Source organism: Vulpes vulpes, chromosome 12 (assembly GCF_048418805.1).
Source record: "Vulpes vulpes isolate BD-2025 chromosome 12, VulVul3, whole genome shotgun sequence".
Classification (NCBI taxonomy): Eukaryota; Metazoa; Chordata; class Mammalia; order Carnivora; family Canidae; genus Vulpes; species Vulpes vulpes.
Window position 1 is genome coordinate 134,594,377 of NC_132791.1, and position 14,269 is coordinate 134,608,645.

The 14,269-nt window shown below is 46.1% G+C and overlaps 1 protein-coding gene across 4 annotated transcripts in view; it reads left to right on the top strand.

Annotated features, from left to right (window-relative positions):
- The window catches only part of NDEL1 (nudE neurodevelopment protein 1 like 1), a 46,759-nt gene that overhangs the window by 10,981 nt on the left and 21,509 nt on the right, over positions 1-14,269 (top strand). For 2 of the 4 annotated variants that reach the window (XM_072730330.1, XM_072730329.1), the window contains exon 2: positions 377-440. The gene's annotated coding sequence lies outside the window, so the exon portion shown is untranslated. Of the gene's footprint in view, positions 1-376; positions 441-5,765; positions 5,935-14,269 lie in introns of those variants that run through there. The other 2 variants (XM_072730328.1, XM_072730327.1) reach the window with 2 other exon arrangements.

A 14,269-nucleotide genomic window follows, 5' to 3' on the forward strand; every position in this document is an offset into this window, starting at 1 on the left:
TCGTCGCAGGGTATTTGTTCATTCAACAATTAAGCACCTGCTACGTGCCAGGTGCTGTCCTAAATGCCCCCTGAAATAAAAAAATATTAAAAATTCTAGCCTCTTTGTTTCTCCTCAGTACTTATCACTACCTGATGGGCTAATGTGTCTCTCTTTTCTGTTTCCTGTCTTTTCTGTGAGCTTGTGTCATTAACTGCTCTATTCCTGGATCCTAGAACAGGGCGGGCACTCAAAAGACGATCTGTTGGATGCTTGCGTGCATGATCATTCAGTCCTGGTAACTTTGACTCACTGGCTTCCCCAGTAATGGGAATTTGGCTGAAATTGCCTAATATGATTGGCTCAGCTTGGTAAGAAACACTCCATTTCTTTTCAGCCTTGTCATTTCATCAGAATGGTTTGGGAGTGAACAAAATCAGTGCCACCTTGCCTGTGTAAAGGTATGTGAGGAGATCTTTTGTCTGGGGATGGTCACATTGTTTATGTAGGTGTGATGTCAATAGCCCTTGGGGTTGCCAGGTGTTAACCATGCTAGCAATTAACAATGTCGTGCCATCCTCTCCTGCGGAGGCAGCTATCACTCAGGGGTGTGGGTAGTGACACAAGGGGCCGGCCGGTTGGGAGCCAGGGCTGACAGTGAAGACAGAAGCTTGGGGGGAGTGGAGGCTCTGAAGCCAGGAACGCCACAAGGCTTCAGATAGTTCCAGAACGGGAGGAAGCCCACAATTCAGGTAGGTTGCTGGGGAATAATTAGGGCAGCTCCAAGAGATTCATGGGAGCATGGCAGGATATCAGGTTCCATTAATGGGGAGGAAAAAAAGGCTAAGCAAAGACTTTTTTTTAAAAGATTTTATTTATTTCTGAGAGACACACAGAGAGAGGCAGAGACACAGGCAGAGGGAAAAGCAGGCTTCCTGTGGGGAGCCCGATGTGGGACTCAATCCCAGGACCCCAGGGTCACGCCCTGAGCTGAAGGCAGATGCTCACTGAGCCACCCAGGTGCCCCAGAAGTGGGTATTCTTGAATCAGACACGAACTGGTTATCATGCCTTATCTTAGAAGGGGGAATTTATCATCTGACCGAAGGCTGGGCATTCTGTAGACCACTTAGCAAGTGGTTCACCCAATCGGTATTTATTGGCTGCCCACTCTATGCCAGGCACTGTGATAGAAAGTAAGATGAGCTTCTCTATCTAGAGCATTGGCATATATTATTATGTTCTTAATTCCACATCTCTGTTGCATTTTATATAGCAGTCTTCTATTTTAAGGGTCTTGTCAGTTTTATAGAGAAGATGATCCCATGTCATTAAGCCCGATATTCACTCTGGGAGCAGCCCCTGCCACACCTTATGCTTTTACCCTGGGCATCTTTCTTCATAGCATCTGCATGATCTGACAGAAATAAATTGATCTGTTTGCTTATTATCCATCTTCCCCATTAGAAGATAAGCTCTGTGGAGGTGGGGTGCTTTAGATAGTGATGACAGCTTGAACCCCAAGGCCTAGAACAGAGCAAGCACTAAACTCCTAGCTGATGAATGAGAGACTTACCTCTCTCTAGAAAACTACTTCTTACCTCAAGGTCCAAGAGTATATATATTTTTTTGCCCCAGGAGTATAATTTTTAAATAAAAAACCCTATTATTATTATGACTATTCTTTAAAAAATTTTTATTTATTTATTCATGAGAGACACACAGAGAGAGAGGCAGAGACACAGGCAGAGGGAGAAGCAGGCTCCCTGTGGGGAGACCGATGCAAAACTCCATCCCAGGACCCCAGGGTCATGCCCTGAGCTGAAGGCAGATGCTCAACCACTGAGCCACCCAGGCGTCCCTAATTGAAACACATCTAACTGAGAGTTTGCTAAATACCTGTTGCCGGGGAATAGTAGGATAATCAATAGTAGGACAGACATCCCCTGTGCTCAATGAGCTTTGACTCCCTGGGGAGAGCTTAGACACCTCCATGACCAAAAAGTCATGTTCAGCAATTCTCCTGTGAACTATGTGGGGTTCTACTTGAACTCAGTGGAAGGAGCACTGATTTGGGGGCTTTAGGTATAAGGTAAGGCTTCCTGGAGAAGGAAACTTATGAATGTGACTTCAAAAGGCAGAGAGGAAGGTTGGTTGGCTGGGCTTAGGGAACAGCTGTAGTCCATAGTGCAGTGGGAGACAATAAGAGGCCCGGAGAGGAAGGGAACTGTTTGGGAGACACAGTGGAGGGTCTGGCCAGACCCAGATAGGTGAACTTCAGGAAGTAGACTGTAGAAGTGGGTTAGAAGGACCTTGAATGCTTGGCTTTGTAGTTTGTACTTTATCACAAAGGCAACAGGATGCTGAAACAAGTTTTGGAACCAGTGATGCTGTCTATCGCCAGAGGGATTTTAGCAAAAGTTATTCTGATGGCTGCATGGTCTAAACTGGGAAGATCTAGGAGGAAAATACTGTGAAAATGGATTTGAGAGAGTTGATGATGGGAGAGTCTACCAGGGTTTGGTGACCTCAAGAGTGAAATAAAAGCTGGGAAAACCCTGGAAATGAAAGCTGGGAAAACCCTGGGAAAGGGGATAATTAAGGGGATCGGAGGAGGCCTTTTGTGCCTTAGTAACTAGGTGAGTGTCAACACATTGTCAGAAACATGAAACTTATTTTGGAAATTTCCACTGGGGCAAAGGGAGGATTTGTGTGGGGTTCAGGCAGAGTTGGAGGTGGTGGTGGGATGTCTGGTAGATGTATCCAGCTGGCTTTTAGGAACCAGCCACCCTTTGGGAGTCCCTTGGCCAGCCTGGGCACAAGAGATCTATGCCCTGAAAGGCCAGCAGAAAATATTGGCCAGGGCATCCCTGGGTGGCTCAGTGGTTTGGCGCCTGCCTTTGGCCCAGGGCTCGATCCTGGAGTCCTGGGACCGAGTCCTGCGTCGGGCTCCTGGCATGGAACCTGCTTCTCCCTCCTCCTGTGTCTCTGTCTGTCTCTGTCTCTGTCTCTGTCTCTCTGTGTCTATCATGAATAATAAATAAACAAATCTTAAAAAAAAGAAAATATTGGCCAAAAAATTATGGAGAGATTATTAGGCTGAATCAAACCTTTGATTATGATCTCTGCTTACCTGATTCAATGGAGGGTTACATGGACCTGATCTCTCCAGCGTTTTCAAGGCAGGCCTGCAGGAAGCAGGTCTTTTGTGTGTGATGTGGCTGGAGTCCTACATTCTCATTAGCTGGAGTTTTCATTTGTGGCCAAACTTCTCCTAAGGCAACTGGTCAACCCCTACCTCCCCCAGTAGAAACTGGCCTCTGTTTCCCGAGTCTCTGAGGGGGTGGGAGGGAAGGTGAGATGCTGTGCATGGTCAACTGTGATATTGACCCCTTTGGCTCCAAAGACCCGAAGAGGACCTTGTGCCAGGACCCATGCCTCAGGAAACCCCTACTAAAGAGTTTATGAAGGCAGAAGATGCAGCAACCTCACTCATCTTTTACCTTTACAAAGCTGATTTTGTCACTTCTGTTCCCCTTCGAGACTGCTTTCTGGCTTCACTTCCACTTTACTTTTCCTGGAAGGGCATACTGGAAACAGGGAGTGGGGCAAAGGTTGTTGACTATTACTTGGGAGAAAGCGCAACAGCACAGCGGAAGATCAGTAAAGGGCTTTGATATTATTTATTGAGAGCCTGGCCAGGCAGAGCCCATTCATTAAGATGGGGCCAATGCACGAGTCCTGACAAACACCAGCTCTGGATCCAGACTGAGTAGGAGGGGTGGTGGCCTGCAAGATGATGCCAACATTTTCTGCAGGGCCTGGCCTGCCATTAGGTGACTCAGTGTATTTCCCAGGACTTCAGCCAGGAGGCGGGGACAAGACTCGAAGACTTTGTTTTTTCCTCTCCGGGTGGGACTGCTATATCTTGGCTCCAGGTCCACAGGAAGGCCTCCCTGCCTAATTATCTCTCTGCCTGTGATCTCATCGGTCAGACCACAGCTTTGACCAGGGAAGCAGAGCCTCAGACCTGAAAGAGCTTCCGCAGTGTCCCACAGGTCACTGGGCTTGGACACTTAGTTTAAACTCCACCTTGGGTTTAGACTCCAGTTCCTCTGGGCCTCACTTTTGTAATATATATACTTGAGGTAATAATTCCAGCTGCTTGTGAGGACTGAGGAAGGCAATTTATATAAAGCACTTAGCACAGTGCTCTAGCCCAATAAATGGTAGTTATTGTGAACAGATCCCCTTAGTTGAGTGGCAGTATAGTAGAGGTTAATAATGTGGTTTCTGGAATGAAACCATCCAGACATCTGGGTTTGGATCTTGAGTCCTCTTTTATATTTTATTCTTTTTCTAGTTGATTGACCTTGGGCAACACCATTTTGCTGACTCTCTGTAAAATGGGATTTTTAAAAAAAATTTCATCTATTTATTCATGAGAGACACACACAGAGACACACACACAGAGAGAGAGGCAGAGACACAAGTAGAGGGAGAAGCAGGCTCCCTGCAATGGGCCCGATGTGGGACTTGATCCCAGATCCTGGGATCATGCCCTGAGCCGAAGGCAGACACTCAACAGCTGAGCCACTCAGGCGTCAATAAAATGGGAATTCTAACAGTACCTATTTCACAGGGTCGTTGTGTGGATTAAATCATGCACACCAAACTTTCACATCATTGCCAGTGCATACACACAGCACAACAAAAGTGGACTACTCTTACTGTCATTATCATGATCTTCTCAAGCCTCTATCTTTCAGAGTCTAGCTCAACATGCCATCCTTCTCATAAATCCCATTCATCACATCTCCAATTTTTATTGATTTGGACCCCTCTTCCAGTCCATCTTGCATTGTTCTCATTTATGTCCATTTGCCTCAAAAAACATAACTGGATCTCCCACCCTCACCTTGCTTTTGCCTTGAGGCCTGTCTTTCACATGATTACCGTGTCCAAAAAACCCACAGATCCAATTCTGAGAGCACTGACATCAGAGATAATTACACTGCACGTTATGCAGTAAAAGTTCCTAGAGGTGTTTTTAAAACAGCTCTACTCAAGTTGCTGCTCCCCAAGCAGTTGCTCATCCTCACCTCTCCACTTTTTGAGCTGAGTACCCCCTCAGCCCTCTTCCGTCTCAAGTCCCCTATGGATGTGAGAGTCTTCAGGGGCCCCAGGGGGAGAAACCCACAAATAACATACACTTAGAGATGCAAAATATATAAGGGGATGTATTTGTATGCCCCTCAACGAGCCCATTCACTCTGATCAGCAAGTATCTGAATGCCCACTGTGTGTCCAAGCTCCTTGGACGGGGTGGGGGGATGGGGGCTCAGCCCTCATGGAATTTACAATCTGCCAGAGGGAGACAAGTCGGGGCGTGCAATGTCAGCTGGAGGGAGTGCCGTCAACACCATGCAGGCCTCGGTGGGAGCGACGAGGGGGACCGGGGTGCTGGGGGTGCGCTCCGAGGTGAGTCCTTATAAACGAGCTCCCTGAGACTCACACTCGAAGGGCCTCGCTGGCTGTAAGACGGGGAGGCAGGAGGGTGTCACCCCTCTGGGGGTCGGCACCTCCCCGGAACAGCGCACCCCTTTCGGGGGAACCGCGAGGCCCGGGAGCGCCTGCGCAGAGGCCGCCGCCAGCCAGACGTCAGCGCGCCGCGCCCGCGCGCCTCCTCCCCGCGTCGCCCTCCGCGCCGCAGCCCCGCCCCGGCCGCGCGCGCGCTCTCGCGCATGCTCCGGGCCCCGCCCCCGTGCGTCACAGAATGGCCTCGGACCCCTGGCGGCCCCTGACGTGTCGGGGAGGAGCCGGCGCCGAGGTGCGCGGAGGGGAGCCCCGGGCCGCGGAGGGGAGCGGAGCCGAGCGGCTGGGCGGGCCTGGCCGGGCCAGCGGAGCGGAGACGTCGGTCGAGCGGCGGCGAACATGCGCTTTTGACACACTGGAGGTGAGCGGGCGGTGCGGGGCCGCTCCCGAGGGGTCGGGTCGGGCGGCGCCGCCGAGGCCTGTCCCCGGGGAGCCGGCCGGGCCCGCGGGCCCGGGCCCGGGCTCTGGGGGCGGCCGGGCCGGGGCGGCTGTTCCAACCGCTCTAACTGCCCGCCCCGGTGCGCGGTGTGGCCCCGGGAGCCGGGCGCGGGCCCGGGCGCAGGCCGGGACGTGGCGCCGCGGGCCGGGGCGCTGGTGGCCGCGGCGCGCCCAGCCCTCCCCCGCCTCCTCCGCGGCTGCCCTCGGCGGCCAGGGCTCGGGCCGGCTCGGATTCCCGGCGCCCGGGGCCTCTCCTGGCGGGGGCGGCCACGGCGGGCTCGGGGGCGTCCCCGTTGACTCCCCGCCGCTCCTGGAGTTGGCAAAAGTGTCCCCGCACCGGGGACAGTTTCGAGCTCTCTGTGCTCGCCTTCTTCTTCTTCTTCTTTTTTTTTGTTTTGCTCGTAAGCAACCGAAGTAACCTTTTAAGTTTTGCGGAGGAAGTGAGGGGTTCTTTCGGTGCCGATAATGACATTACAATTCTGCAGCGCCTTGACGCATTTCAGAACACTCCTTGCTGTCTCTTGAATCTCATCATCCTGTGCTTGTGCCTGATTGTGTGACCTCCATTTGACGGATGGGGAAATTGAGCCCCGGCGGGGGTAGGGGTGGGGCTGGGGGGAGGAAGTAATTTATACGGTGCTTTGGATGCTACCAGTTGGCGAATGGCTTCGTTTGAATGGGATTTTACATTTTTGCTTCGAAATTACGGTGTGTGTGTGTTTGTGATTTTTATACCCTTCTCAGCAAGAAAAGCACGGCAGAAAATTGGACCTGACGAAAATTTGCTAGAACCTAGTAGAAGATGCTTTCGAATATTTTTTGAGCAGACTCATCTGGGATGAGAACTGCTACTCGCGCATCAAGAGAATCCTACTCTGTCTGAAACCAGCTCTTGGGTCGCTGGCTGATTGTTCTGCGTGAAAAATTGTGCTGCTCTTGATCCACTTCTGAAGTAGGGTAATGCCTTTGCTAAATCATGAGGTGCGGTAAATGCAACCTTAAGTCGTGGGTTGAAGAGAAGTAAAAGGGGAGCGGAGGAAGGTAACTCTTCCAAATTTTTATTAGAACTAATATTTAAAATTGGGAGATTATAAGGAACAAAGAAGACCTTGGGTGGCTCTGGTTGGAGGTTGACTTGGTCCACATAGTTGCTAAATCTTACAAAGCTATTCTTTTTCAGTTCAATGTAGACTCCTTTAACTTAATAAATTTGAGTTGGGTAAGGGACATTAAAAATAAGTGAAAACCTCAGTAAACAATTACATCTGGGTTTCATGACATCTGCAAAACTTATTTTTATTCTCCTTTTAAATCATGCTGAGATAAATGTGGTGACTAAAGCTTAAAATGACTTCTGACATAAGTTCCTGATCACTTTGTAAGGCAGAAGAAGAAGTTTGGTGGTCAGGACCGAGACAGAGATTGTATTTATGATCAGCTTTGGAAAGGAAAAAATTCTGTAAATGTCACCTTTGGGAGAAGTAGAAGATTTTGGTTAAAAGGCATGTATTACCTACAGTGAGTTCCAGAACTCTCTCAATCTCATTCATCGATAGTAGAACTATTAATAGGTTGACCAGGGCAGCCCCGGTGGCTCAGCGATTTAGTGCGGCCTTCAGCCCGGGGTGTGCCTGGAGACCTGGGATCGAGTCCCACGTTGGGCTCCCTGCATGGAGCCTGCTTCTCCCTCTGCCTGTGTCTCTGCCTCTCTCTCTGCATCTCTCATGAATAATAATAATAAAAAAAAATCTTAAAAAAAAAATAGGATGACCATATCACGTGAGATGGATTTTCTTACCATTGCACAAAAAGTAGTTCTCAGTGAGTATAGCATTTTGGACAGGCTGTTTTTCACCCAAATGAGTTGATTTGTCAGTTGCTAACTGAAGGTCACATAGAGTGTGATATGCCCTATGTGAAAGTTGTCATATTTTTGAGATCCATACTCCCATTTGTGTGAGACATGGTATGGAGGGAATATTTGGGGAGCAAGGGAGAGTACATAATTATCTGCTTTCACCAGCCTCATAAGATTGTTGATGTATTGTTAAAGCTTTTTAAAAACATTTTTTAGCAGTGAATTTGTCTGTATTGGCTAACTTTCTATAGCCTTCATATATCCAGTTACATAGTTTCAAATAACACAGTGAACACATCCTCCCCCTGTAACCTGAAACAAACTGAACAGACTATCTCCACAGCTCCTGAGAAGATCTTTTGAATATCTATGGTAGTAGCAAGTTTTGATCATTTGTAAAAATTCTGATTTTTTTTTTTGGGAAGGGTACTTCTGATGAATAAAACCAGAGTGGTAAAACAGGTAATACCAATCAGGAAGCATTAAGAATGAGGTGTGACCACAAATACTTTTTTTTTTTTTCCCTTCAGTTTTTATTTTTTTATTTATTTACTTATGATAGTCACAGAGAGAGAGAGAGAGGCAGAGACGTAGGCAGAGGGAGAGGCAGGCTCCATGCACCGGGAACCCGATGTGGGATTCGATCCCGGGTCTTCAGGATCGCGCCCTGGGCCAAAGGCAGGCGCCAAACTGCTGCGCCACCCACGGATCCCCCTCCCTTCAGTTTTTAATCTGGCTCTTGAAGGCTATTCCAAAACAGGTTTTGAAAAATGTTTTCAGTTATGGTGGTATCATTGGACTATGGATATAGCTTCTGGAAGAAATTAAGGAATCATTTATATAAGTTCTGAAGCACATTTATTTTGTGGTCATACTTCAGAGGCCCACTATTAAACTTTTTTTTTTTTTTACAATTTAATTAAATTTATGCTGTATTTACAATGTGCCAGGCTCTATACTAATTACTTTATAAATATTAATTCCCTTAATCTTCATAACGGCCCTATTTTAATTATTATCTCCATTGTGCAGGTGAAGAACGGGGGCATGGGGTTGTTGAGTAACTTGCCCAAGGTCACCTAGCTAGTGAATATAGGAGTCTCGCTCCAGTGTCTGGGCTCCCCACTACTGCTGTGTTGGTTCTCCCACTTATTCCCGGGTTAAATGTTTTTAATTGGTTTCTTCTGGAAAAGGCAATGGTCATTTTAGTAAAAGGCTTCAGTTGTTGATTATACTGTTTGAGGAGCCAATAAACAAGTTGTAAAAGTAGCCTGTTAAAAATTGTAGTCAACTTTCAATTTGTGTAAGATTCAGCAAGAAGGGGATCCCTGGGTGGCTCAGTGGTTTAGCGCCTGCCTTTGGTCCAGGGCACCATCCTGGAGTCCCGGGATCGAGTCCCGCGTCGGGCTCTCGGCATAGAGCCTGCTTCTCCCTCCTCCTGTGTCTCTGCCTCTCTCTCTCTCTCTATGTCTATCATAAATAATAAATAAATATTTAAAAAAAAAGATTCAGCAAGAAAATAGGAGATGCATGTGTGAAATAAAAACACATATTAGTTTTGCTAGCATTATTTGACACTGAACTAGGTAGTTGGACAAGGAGGACAAGAAATAGAGCTAGATATTGAAGAAGTTTCGCAGGAAAGTCTATTTAAAACCCAGGTCACCAGGGGATACTGATGGAAAAGTTGGTGGTTGTATTAAGAATATGGCCCTATTTAGGAACCAAAAATCAGGGACAAATGAATATAGCACACCCAGAAGTGTAAACAGGTAGATTCCTTAGGGAACACTACTTAGCTCAGTGCTTCTCAGTGTCTTTACTACTCATGAGTCTTCTGATACTGAGTAAAGAGCCAATGTCAACAGAAGAGCCTCACCCAGAAAAGTTTCACATTGAGCATGTGAATGATAATGTCTGTAGATTAAAAACTGTTGAGCCAATTCTTCTACAAATAAGATTTATTTGTAGAAGGATTGGCTGCACATTAAAATACATTCAAATAGGGATGCCTGGGTGGTGGGGCTGCCTTTGACTTTTGCCTTTGGCGGGGGTGTGATCCTGGGGTTTAGGGATCGAGCCCAGCATCAGGCTCCCTACATGGAGCTCGCTTCTCCCTCTGCTTGTGTCTCTGCCTCTCTCTCTCTCTGTCTCTCATGAATAAATAAATAAAATCTTAAAAAATTCAAATATTAGATGCAAGGACAGCATCTGATAGTCATTATAACTTCTGCAAGGACTCTGGTCCATGGACCACACAATCCACCCCTAGCCGTTACTGCCTAGAAACAGGAAGAGTACTGAAAACTTTAAAAACATCCTACCCATGAATAAAATGTTGAAATACTGAGGAGACACCAGTCCCCAATTCCAGAAAGCCATATATGTAATCTAGAGAAGGTCCGAAGCATGACAGTGACATATTTAAGGGACAGAGATGGCTGCCAGGGGACTATAAGCTACAAAGACAAGAAATATTCACCTTGAAAAGACCATGGTTGAGAAGTATTATCATCAAAGTACAAAATTAAAAAGCCTAAAGAAATAATACAAACCCGTGCATCAAATTTTAGAACCTTACAGAAGAGCAACACACAAAAGTTAGGGCAAATTTAAAGCCAAAAATAGGAAATATACTGATGGCTATAAAATATGGAACTTGTCTCAAATGCATAAATAACATAAAATCAGCAAATTAAAAATTTTAGACTTGAGATATTTAATTTTAAAATAGTATATATAAGGGTCAGGACCTTAGATTGTGTTTTCATTTCTCTGGAGGGTTTTTTTGTTTTTAAAGATGTTATTTATTTGAGAGACACTGAGCACAGGCAAGGGGAGCAGGGGAGGGAGAAACAGACTCCCTGCTGAGCAGGGAGCATGATGCAGGGCTCTTAAGGATCTCAAATGCTTAACCAGACTGAGCCACTCAGGCACCCCTCTGGAGTTTTTAGTTGCTTCTTTTCAAGATTTTAAAGTAATCTTTGCATCCAACATCAGGCTCGAACTCACAACCCTGAGATCAAGAGTCACACACTCTTCTGACTGAGTCAGCCAAGTGCCCCCACTTGCTTTTTTTCTGATTGGCACAAGAGCTATGTGCTTTCAACACAACCTCAGATTTCTCCAGCTTCCCAGGCTCCTTGTTTTTCCTGGAGCCTTCCGTCTGGCTGAGGTACTCCCTTGGTCTGATGGGTAGACTAGGCTTCTTCATCTGGGGACCTCTGTTCTTTGCAGTCCTAAGCTAGAGCCGCTGTTTTTTGCACCCTGTGCTGTGGGGGTCTTGGTTTTCTCTCCCTTCTGTAACTGTCTCAGGAAGTGTGTGGGAGGTAACCCTCCTGAGTTCTTGTAGGAGAAAAAAAAATTCTCTCACTGTCTGAATTACCTGTTTCCTCTCAGTTCAGTAGGTCCTAGGATCTTCTTATTCATGCTCCTGGGTTTTGTCATTTGTCCGGTGGTACTTGGTTGTCCATTTATATTTAAGACTGAAGAGCTGGACAGTGATTATTTTAGGTAGCGAGTACGTGGTGGAGTCTCTAAGGCTCTCCCCAGTTAGTCCCGTCCACTTTCTATTCTTTGGTGTGGAGCCTGCGTGGAGCTTTTTAAGTGACTATGAATGTGGCTTGGCATGCATCAGACTGATAATTTTGTCTAGCCGAGAATGATAGGTTTTATAATCCTGGTTTAATACAGGGTGGTGCAGGGCAGCCCAGGTGGCTCGGCGGTTTAGCACTGCCTTGGGCCCAGGGTGTGGTCCTGGGGTCCCGGGATCCAGTACTGCGTCGGGCTTCCTGCATAGAGCCTGCTTCTCCCTCTGCTTGTCTCTCTGCCTCTCTTTCTGTGTTTCTCATGAATAAGTAAATGAAAAATCTTAAAAAAACAAAAACAAAAACATGGTGGTGCATTGTGAGAAATAAATTACCCACACATCTTTTTCTTACAACATTCCTGAAATAGGAATTTAGATCTTAATAAAGGAAAGCAGTGCTTTGGAAAGTAAAGAGGTTATAAGTCCCTTCAAACATTTGTTGAATTTCTACTGTGTTCTGTGTTCTGGTGATGCAGATGGGATTTATAACTAAGACACTGGTCCTGCCCTCAAGGGGCTGGCTAGAGAGACTTACCCTTTCATTATGATTCTATAAATATTTCTTACTTGAGCTAGAATAAGTGGCAGCAAACTTTGCCTCTCCTGTCCCGTAATTTGCAAAAACCATAATTGGATTGTGTATCAAAAACTGGATATTTGAAAAAAAAACCTGGATATTTGAACTATACATTGATAATATGGTTGCCAGTGTTCAAAGGATGAGTGCATTTCCAAATTTGAGGACCTGTGCCCATGACCTTCTTTAGGGCTAGATTCATAGATTTCAGATGTAACCAGCATTTTTTTTTTTTTTTTTTGGCATTTGGGGAAAGACCTTATGTGGAGCATTCAAGGGACACGGAGATTGTTACTTCACCTTGAGATGCCTCTGTGCTGTAATTATACCTTCATCTGGATTGTTCATACAAAATCTGCCCCTTCCCTCAACGAGACTTAGGCAGGAGCTCTCAAGGGTTATTGAGAGGTTGTCACCACATGGTGATGCCTGTTCAAGGGCTTTTGGATATTCTGAAATACAGATACTTCTGCTGGACTAGCCTCATCCTCATGACACTTTATTACAAACTGTAGCTATAAATGAGATTACTGCTACAACTGGGAAAATGGAGTGGGAATTGGGAACTCTGATGAAAGGATAGGATTGTAAAATTAATCCGTAATATTTACTAGTGAGTTCACATATTTGAAGAACCCTGTCATCTGGTCCAGACTCTCATTAGATGAAAAAACAGAGACCTTAAGGGGTGAGGCAGATAGCTTAAGGAGCTGGATGGCAGAGTCAGAACCCTAGAGCCTGGTCTCGGCAGAACTCCCCACTCTGAAGTTTATATTTTCATGTGTTATTGGACCCTAAGAGCATGGTACAGACAGGAGTGTACTAGTGTAGGGGTGATGGCATTGGAGGAGGGCACAGCTGGGGTCCTAAGTACTCCTCCAGTACTTAACAGTGTCTGACACTGTTGCAGTTGCTCAGTAAATGCTTGAAAGTGTTAAGTACTTTCTCTGAGCAAAGTATTATGCATGAAGGGATGCAAAGCATGTCAAGAATCCATCTCTTTCCTTTTTTTTTTTTTTTTGTAAAGATTTTATTTATTTTAGAGAGCACACATGTGCAGGTGGAGGGAGGAGGAGAGGAAGAGAGAGAATATCAATCAGACTTCACACGGAGCATGGCTTTTGATGTGTGGCTAGATCCCATGATCCTAAGATCGTGACCTGAGCTGAAACCAAGAGCTGGATGTGTGGCCGACTGAGCCACCTAGGCACCCCAAGAGTCTGTTTCTTTTCAGAGAGCTCTGGGCTGATAGGGAATTTCAGATAATCAGATGATTGACTAACTTGTCAAAAGTCAGAAAGTGGTATGGTCAGGAAGACTTGGCTGAAACAGAATACTGCAATCAGCCTCAAACTAAGTATATGAAATGATATGTCAATATTAGTCAGCGAGAAATCACTCTCAGACCTCTTCGGCATACCCATCCTGAAGTTGGAGTTTCTGGTCTGTTACTTCTTGCTCAGCCTTTGCCAGTGGATTGTGCTGTGTGAACTCTGGGTTTCTATTAATTTACTTTCAAAGCTGGTTTAGTTCTTGCTGCCCAGTATAGATTAAGTTGATTCAATTTAGGTGTAGTTTAGCTAATATTATTGAGTCTCTGCTATTGTGCAGACATCGTGCCAGGAAAGAAATAATAATACACAGCCTAATAGGGATGCAGGTTAAAGCAAATGCATTACTGTGTGGTAAGTATATTCAGGGGTAGTCTGGTAGGCAAGAGTGTGGGGGATTTTTGTGCTGTCTGGGTGAGGGCAGGAGAGACTTTCTGGAAAAGATGACAGCTAGGTCATTATTTTAAAGGACAAGCAGGAACTTTCCAAATGCACAAGGAAGGGAGAGCCATTCCAGGTAGAGGAAGTGTCCAGACCTGATGTCGCGTTATGACGGTTTTGAACAGTATTGCTGGAATGTGAAGTGGAACACTTTGGGGCGGCGGCGGTGTGCTGTAGGAATAAGACATTTGGTCTAGGTGTGAGTGGAGGGTGAGCACAGTGTCCAGCCAGTTGGGGGTTTTTGGGTGGTTAGTCTAAATGCAATGTTAAATAGAACCCTGGCCCCCAATGCTTTGGGAGAGCAACCAAGATGAGAAAATACTGAAGCTGGGGATTAGTGAATTTATGGAGGAAGCTGTGGGGTTAAAAGATAATTAAGTTTTTAGAAATGTAATGATGGTAAATTATTGAGAATGTGGTACCTGATTTCCTAGTATGGTCACCTGGCATGAAATGTTTCAG